Source organism: Manacus vitellinus, unplaced genomic scaffold (genome assembly GCF_001715985.3).
Source record: "Manacus vitellinus isolate BGI_N305 unplaced genomic scaffold, ASM171598v3 scaffold_13_pilon, whole genome shotgun sequence".
Lineage (NCBI taxonomy): Eukaryota > Metazoa > Chordata > Aves > Passeriformes > Pipridae > Manacus > Manacus vitellinus.
The window spans coordinates 17525704-17534339 of NW_021938999.1; the positions used below are offsets into that span (position 1 = coordinate 17525704).

The 8636-nt window shown below is 45.8% G+C and overlaps 1 long non-coding RNA gene across 1 annotated transcript; it reads right to left on the reverse strand.

The window, feature by feature from the left end:
• Positions 1 to 322: 322 nt before the first annotated feature.
• Positions 323 to 3694, reverse strand: LOC108638831. The gene is made up of 3 exons (XR_001920094.2): positions 3461 to 3694; positions 1906 to 2214; positions 323 to 787 (listed from the first exon to the last, which is right to left on the reverse strand). It is a non-coding gene; the product is annotated as an uncharacterized LOC108638831 (long non-coding RNA).
• Positions 3695 to 8636: the final 4942 nt, after the last annotated feature.

An 8636-nucleotide genomic window follows, 5' to 3' on the forward strand; every position in this document is an offset into this window, starting at 1 on the left:
TGAGACGTGTTTCACACGAGAAATTAAATTGTCACGCTACAGTTAAGAGTTTTCATATCAAAAGCATATGACCAGCTCCACATGCCAGTGGAAGTAGTTTCAGTGCATTAAACCTTGTATTCAACCCAAGTGGGGTTCAACCAGCTGGTCCCATTTTACCAGCCACTTCACTGTGATTCTGCAATGAAAAAAAAAATCACAAACACTTTCACCGTCATTTCTTACCCTGGTTTTAATCAGCAATATTTCCTCATGCTCTTGTGATGCCACAGTTTCTTGGTTATGAACATTGCAGGGGGAGGCTGCACTGTTTATTAAAAAAAAAAAAAGTTTCTGCTGACATTTAATGAAAAGAACAGGAGAGTTCAAATGTTGATCATTTTGTAAACACCGAAGACGCAGAACCAAGTCAGAAGCCTACATGGATCAGAAATATTGCTTAGATTTAACCCGGATGTGTACACAACTAAGTACCGTGGCCAAAGAAATCCGAGCTGCTAATAATCCATGCTCCAAGTCACCCAAGGAAAAAAGATCGATGAAATGCAGGCCCTGCACCTGTAAAGGCTACAGACATCTGTCACGTCCTCAGGTCAGCACAGGAGGCAGCTGCCTTTGATGAGTGATCAGGCTCACAGAGAGCTCACAGAAAGCTCTGCCTTCTTCTCTTTCTCCTTTTTGCACGGCCTAAGGTGTGCAGAGCAGATCCTTCTCATGGCATGGGACGAAATCACTCCAGATCTTGGAATTTCTGCTGGAGATTCTGCACACAGATGGCAAAAAAAGCCTTTGGGGAGAAAAAAAAAAAAAAGGCAATTTGATAAATTTTTAGAAAACCATTACTTAACTCTAGGAAAATGTTCCATGAAGCAGGTGGTTCCAGCAGTGTGGGCTCTGCCCAGGGCTGTTGGATCCATCACTACTTTGTTAGGGTTTTGCTTATGATCCTGCATCAAAAGGACATTCCCTGGGTGCACAGGATTTCCCTTCTGATCCCACACGTCCTCCAGCAGCTGTTTCAAGCATGGGGCCCCTGCAGAAGCACAGGGTACATGTGTGCTGGTGCCACAACACTGACCTAAAGCTGCAGTGGAGATATGGCTGCTCCCTCTTGACTTGGTTTTTTTGACAAAGCTGCTTTCCTGACCACCACCTGCCCATGCACAGCCTCAGCCCAGCACAGGCAGGAGGGACTGGGGCACATGTCCACTGGGACACGTGCAGATCCATCTGAGGATGCTCCATCATTGCCCATGCCGAGAAGTTGCTTTTAATTAATCAGGGCAGTCAATTATGCACAGTGCCCATCTCTATACCCTGGTCCTGTTTAGCTTTAGCTCACATCCACACAGGTACTAAAGGGCTGCATGGACACCCCTCCCTGTGTTTTCCTTCTTGGAAACTCTTTCCTATAACTCTGTCTTCAGATGTGACCATCCCACCCTCAGAAACCATGGAGAAGGACAGGGGCAGCCACTGGCATGGCATCCACAATGCAAGTGCCTCTCTCCCACTCCTGAGTGTAACACAGGACACATGGCAGCATTGCCAGACCTCACCACCTTGGCATGAATTCCATGTATTCATGTTTTCTTTCAGTCATATTACCACTCGGAAATCTCTATTTTTTTTCCCTCTCTATCAAAGAAGTGTCTAGTCCTCATGGATGTGGGGCAAAAAAAAAGATGAAAATATGATCCAATTCCCTCTCCCCTCCAAATACATCAGAACAAAAAAACCTGTTAAAATCAGCAACATTCATCTCTTCTTTTATCTCATGGTTTTTCTTATGTTCCATGATTTTTTAAATTTTTTTTTTATGAGGTGCTGGTGGTAGAGGCAATGGCTAAATGCTGGAGAAACGTGAGATCAGAGCATCTGATTTCCAGCTCTCAGGATACTCACAGGCTTTTTTTCAGACTGAAATCATCTCTCAAAGAGCATACAGACACAATACAAGGCCAGTGCTCAGCAAATCAGCTGGATCGATGGCAATCAGAAGATCCTGAGATCTTCCGCCTCCCCTCCATCCCTCTGGGAGGAGAGAGGCACCAAAGAGTTCAAATTCCAGGTCATGACTGCGGATGCCACGTCCTTGATTCATCTCTGCTGCCTGCTGTCGAAACCACCAGCCAAATGCCCCACAGCTGCTCATGGAGAAACAGCTTCTGTGTGTCGAGCTTGAAATGCTTCTGGAGATCAACATGGAGGAGTCTGAAAAGCAATTAATTATACAAATATTAGTGACTTCCTAAATATGCTCAGTGCCAGGAGCTCCCATGCACCTCTGGTCCTCTGCACCACGATCCAGGGGCATTACGTTCACTGGGAGATAAAAAGAGTAATTAAAATTAGGCAAGAAAAGCAACATTTTAATTTTTTCTCTTTCTGCTTGTTTTCAGGCAGCACTTTTTCAAAGCCAGTTGCACAAAAAGCAGTCTTTGAATTAACAGGCAATTACCTAATTAGGTACTTAACTGCAAATTACATGAAGCAAAGTGCCTGTTTTATCTATTTGGAAATGTAAAACTGGGCCCTGTGCTATCCCTAACATGGAAATTCCCTCCTTTGTGGGGAAAACTTGTCTGGCATGTAAATCAAGACAAGTCTTGAGTGAGAATCATCTGACTTAAATCAGTTGGGGAAAGGGTCTTTAGAAGCATACAAAGCACTTTCAGAGAGGAAAATGAACTGAGAAGACACTGGAAATCAGACTTGTTAAAGATATGTCAGGTTCCAGTGATTTATATATTAAATGCATATGAAATGCTTTGTAAATCAGTGGTGGAAAAAGGTTGACTTGAGCAAATTCTCTGGGGCAAGGGATGCCCTGGCTATTAGGTACTGAAACACAGCACGGCTTTTATAGTTGTGCTGAACTCATCACCACCTGCTGCAAAACAAGATTACGTTTTTTTCTGAAGCATGCTCAAAACCAGATTTTGGTTAACAAAACCAGTTGATGCAACTCAGTCAGGTTGCAACACTCCTGATGTAGTACCCACAGCCCTCCATGGGCCACACATCAATGGAGACCTTTGGAGGTGACACCTGAGGGAACCTCTGGCTTTCTGGGGTGAGGAGAATGAGAAATCCCATTGGGAAAGATTTCAGGCGTGGAGAGACATTTATGGAGCCTGAATGGACTGTCATTCTACCGGACTGACCTGTTATCCCCCATTTTAATACCAGTTTCATACCCAGTTTAATGTACCCTAATGTTTTTCCCCTTGGTCCCTCAGATTTTCCCTCCAAAAGTTGTTTACTCCCCTGTTCTCCCCTGCTTTTCCACTCCACTGATTGGCTGAGAGTTGCTGCAGTGCAGAGTGAGCCCCCATTGGTCCCTTCCCCTGGATACCCATAAGTTATGCCCACCTTTCCCCTGTCTCCCAATCCTGTCTCACCCTTGGTTGTCAGTCCCATGCACCTCCCCAGTTATGAATCCTCCCCTCAGACTTACCCTGTATAAGTCCCTGAGTTCTCTTAATAAACTGGCATTGCACCCAGACCCTCAGCTGCGTCTGAACCCTTTCGTGTGGTGCCACGTCCCCTTCCCTTTTCCCCTCGGGCCGTGGCAGATGGCGCCCAACGTGGGGCGCAGTTGAAGGTGTCTCATTCTGAGAGAACTCCTGCGTCCTCACTTGGGCTCAGAGATCATCAGGAGTGGTGATCATCCCGCCGGTCCCCCCCAGCTGGATTTCTTCAGGACCTGCGCAAAGTAAATGAAGTCCTAGAGCCAATGGGAGCCCTCCAGCAGGGAATGCCTTCTCCATCTATGCTCCCTGCTGAATGGCCCCTAGTGGTGACTGATATAAAGGACTGCTTTTTTCATATATATCTCAATCCGGATGATTCGGCTAAATTCGCGTTCTCAGTCCCGGCCATCAATGCTTGTGAACCCCATCGCAGGTTCCAATGGAAGGTGCTTCCCCAGGGGATGAAAAATTCTCCTACACTATGCCAGATGTTTGTGGCAAAAGTGTTGGAGCCGATTCGGAAAAGATTCCCACAGTCAGTCATCTTTCATTATATGGATGATGTATTGATCTGTGCCAAAACAAAATTGGCAGTTGAGCAAACTTTAAATTCAACAATTTCGGCTTTAAATTCTAAAGGATTGGAGGTATCCCCTGAAAAAGTGCAAAGGGAAGCACCATGGAGGTATCTCGGACTCCAAATTACTTCAAAAACTATTAAATCTCAATCAGTGGCAACTGACAAGAAAGTACGAACTTTAAATGACCTCCAGAAACTGTTGGGAGCAATCAATTGGATCCGACCAGTGCTGGGGATCACAACTGGTGATTTGCACCCCTTGTTTGAATTTCTCAAAGGAGATGCAGACTTGTCCTCCCCCAGATTTTTAACATCAGAAGCAGAACAAGCCCTTTCCACAGTTGAAAACAAAATCTCAGAGAGACAATCTTACAGAAAGATGGAGGGACTGCCATCTTCCCTAGTTATCATCAGGGAACAACAACAACAACCACTGGCCATACTGGGCCAATTTACAAGTGATACAAAGGACTTCTGTTTGTGGGAGTGGATATTTCTCCCACATCAGTTTTCAAAAACTATTGTTACATTGGCTGAAATGATTGGCAAATTAATTTTTAAAGGACGCACCAGGTGTTTGGAACTCAGTGGAGAGGAGCCAGGTTGCATATACCTCCCACTGACTTCTGAACATCTGGAACAACTGATGCAGAATTCCACGGATTTTCAGATTGCCATTGGAGGCTACCGGGGAGAAGTCAAATTTCACCTCCCGGCATGCCGATTTTTGCAGAATTGATCCCAATTCCATTAAAATTAAAAATTATGCAATCAGACCTTCCAATAAAGAATGCCAAAACTATTTTCACCGATGGATCTGGGAGACCCGGAAATGCGGTCATTGTTTGGCGAGAAAACGGCAATTGGTGACAGAATATTCATAAAGCTCGGGGTTCCCCACAAATCGTGGAATTGTCAGCAGTTGTTCACGGCTTCGAAATATTCAACAGTGAACCAATTAATATCGTATCAGATTCGGCAAACGTTGTGGGCATTGTCAAGAGAATCGAAAATTCGTATTTGAAAGAAGTATCTGATGAAAAACTTTTTAATTTGTTAAAAAATTTGCTATTCTTAATTCAAGACACAAAATTTGGCTACTATACTGTCCACACAAGGTCAGGTCCTGTGGCGGAGGGGAACCAGATTGCTGACCATCTAGCAGGTATGGCTGTTACCCCCAATTTATACCAGCAAGCGAAAACCTCCCAAGAATTTTTTCACCGGAATGCGCCGTCTCTACAAAAGCAATTCGGCTTAAAACCGGCTCAAGCAAAAGAAATTTTAAAAGCGTGCCCTGACTGCCAAATGGTTGCTCCACTAGTTCCAGAAGGAACTAACCCCAGAGGATTAACCGCGTTGGAGATTTGGCAGTCGGATGTCACGCACATACCAGAATTTGGTAAATTAAAATATGTGCATGTGTCTATTGACACATTTTCAAAAATGATCGTAGCCACCGCGCATTCTGGTGAAAAAAGCAGGGATGTGAAAAGACATTTGTTATCTGCATTTGCTAGGATGGGTGTCCCTAAGCAAATAAAAACCGACAATGGACCCTCCTATGTATCTGCAGACACCAGAAAATTTTTTGAAGAATGGGGGATACAACATACCACTGGGGTCCCACACAACCCCACAGGGCAGGGCATAGTAGAGAGAGCACATCAAAACATAAAAAATTTACTCAAAAAACAAAGAAGGGAGAGTACAGGTATGACTCCCCAAGAAAGATTGGAAAAAGTGATGTATGTTCTAAATTTTTTAAATGTATTGGAGGAATCAGAAACTCACGCAAACAGAAGTCCTGTTGACAAGCACTTTAAATCAGATATCATGCAAGGAACTCAGAAAGTAAAAGTAATGTACGGAGACCCTATAACAGAAATCTGGACGGGCCCTTTTCCCCTAATCACATGGGGGAAAGGGTACGCCTGTATTGCAGGTGACACAGGACCTAAGTAGGTCCCAGCGAGAAGGGTACGGATACATCAGGACTCGAACATGAGATGTGGACCTTCCACGCCTGTGTCATCTTCATCATCACCTTAGAACTGACTCACAACATGTCTACCTCATCTCCTTTGAGAGAATGGATGAAGCAGCCGACCGAGAACCTGTGGGTAACGCTGGCCAAGGCCACTGGAACAGACACTTTGTGCTTGGCCTTGTCCAGCGCCGGTAACCCTTTTCAAACGTGCCTGGTGGGTATTCCTGTGACGCCGGGAAAGGAATGGAACACCTTTGTATCACAAACACGGAGTCTGGGATCCCTGCCACTAAATTCTGCTACACTAGCACAGGTTGTTTCCTGTCAGGTTTTCACTGCGGATCCACCCCAAGAAATTGACTCCTTGGTTCTCTCCCTTCTAATAATTGTATCTTATTTCATGGTTACATGGAACCAAACCTATTCACACCCTTAATTATCCGCTAACAAGCCAATTTACCAGGAAACCCCTTCGCTATGGTGTAACAACTCGGTTGCAACCACGGTAGCTACAGAACTTGTGAAGAGAAACATGAGACTTCCCAAAGGATTTTTCCTTTTGTGCGGGGATCGGGCGTGGCAGGGTATTCCTGCCTACCAGGAAGGGGGTCCCTGCACAGTAGGAAAATTGGCACTTTTTAACCCAGCGAAATTCAAATTATTGGATCAATCTTCTACCCCTAAGAATCGAGTTAAAAGATCCCTATCCTTTGCAATGGGCGCACCGCTTAGATTTCCTAAGCCAAAGAAAACAACACCACCCACTACCAACCCAAAACCAAAAATTACTAATCCCCTTACCGTTGTGGCACCACTTGGGGATGCTGGAATTGTCACTCCGCCACCTCCCTTACCCTTCCCTGCGGATTGTGATTCCAACATCCACATCTGGTCCCGCATGAAAAACTTCTGGGCTTCCTTCCTGACCCCAAGGACAGGAACAGCCCATGCCCTATCCCTATTGACCCACCGTGGTTGCTGGCTGACCAAGGAAGCCAATGCCACCACCACAGCGATTGAAGGCCTGCTAGCAGATATTCAAAAATTAAAAGAAATCAGTTTACAAAATCGTGCAGCCATTGACTTCTTACTCCTGGCAATCGGACATGGGTGCCAGGAGTTCGAAGGCATGTGCTGCATGAATTTTTCAGATCATGCGCAGTCGATTCATCAAAGTATCAATCAATTAAAGAATTTAGTTCAAGATATCCACCAATCCTGCAGTGAGGGGTTGGATGGATTGTTTGATTGGTTAAACCTTCCCTCACTTCTCAAATGGTCAAGAAAGATACTAATCTGAACCCTTTTGTGTGGTGCCGAGTACCCTTCCCTTTTCCCCTCGGGCGTGGCACTGGGGCCACAGTCCTGCCTCTGCATGCAGAAAAACCTAATGTTGGCCAAATTTTGCCCATTGTCAAGTCCTCTTGATTCCTGTGGTTTCCTTCTTGACCAGCTTATGGTTACAGCATGGATCAAATGAGACTTTCTGTCCAGTTTCTGGGCAAAATTCAGCACAGGTGCGCACAGCTGTGCAGAGTGCAGGGTCTCCTCTGCTCCAGCTAAATTCCAGCCCAAATTGCTCCCAATCCCAACATTTTCATTATTGAAGGAGAGCATCCCAGAGCAATGAACTCCACAGGCAGACTCGTGATCTTCAGAGGAAACCTCAGAGTTTGGGCAGCAGGCTTTGTCCGTCCCAGGAGCTCACATCCCACACACGCACCAAGCACTCCACAAGTGGAATGCAATGAGGACCTGTGGGAACAACCCCCTCGGCCGGTCCTTGCTCCCACAACACTAAAATCTCTTCTGAACCCACTTAAACCCCACTCTGCGCCCCGGAGTGGGTGACCACTCTCTGTGAGCAGGATTTGTTCTCCCACACATGCTCAGACCTGTGGGGTTCTCGTGGCTTACCACCCCCCCACACACACTCCTTGCAAGGAATGAGGAGCTGGGAGTGTTTAACCTGGAGAAGAGGTGGGTCAGGGGTGACCTATTTGGTCTCTACACTCCCTGACAGGACGTTGTAGCTGGGGGGGTCAGTCTCTTCTCCCAGGCAACCAGTGACAGGACAAGAGAACACAGTCTTAAGCTGCGCCAGGTTGGACATTAGGAAGAATTTCTTCACAGGAAGGGTGATTAGTCATTGGAAGGGTGATTAGAAATTGGAATGCAATGCCCAGGGCAGTTGTGGTGTCACTGTCCCTGGAAGTGTTTAAGGAAAGACTGTTGCCCTGGTCTGGTTGACAAGGTGGCGTTCAGTCACAGGTTGGACTCAATGATCTTGGAGATCTTTTCCAACCTAATTGATTTTGTGATTCTGTGACTGGAGCAAATGTCCTTAACCTGAGACTGGAGATTCAAATCAAATATGAGAAAAAATTTTTTTCGCTGTTAGGGTGGTCGGGCACTGGAATAGAGTAGTGGAGTCACCATCCCTGGAAGTGTTTAAGAGGCATCTGGATCTGGCACTGGGTGATGTGATTTAGGGGTTACAGTGGTGGTGATGGGTTGGACTGGATATTAAAGGTCTCGTCCAACCGTGATGATTCAGTATGAAGGGACCAGACCCCCCCACACACCCACA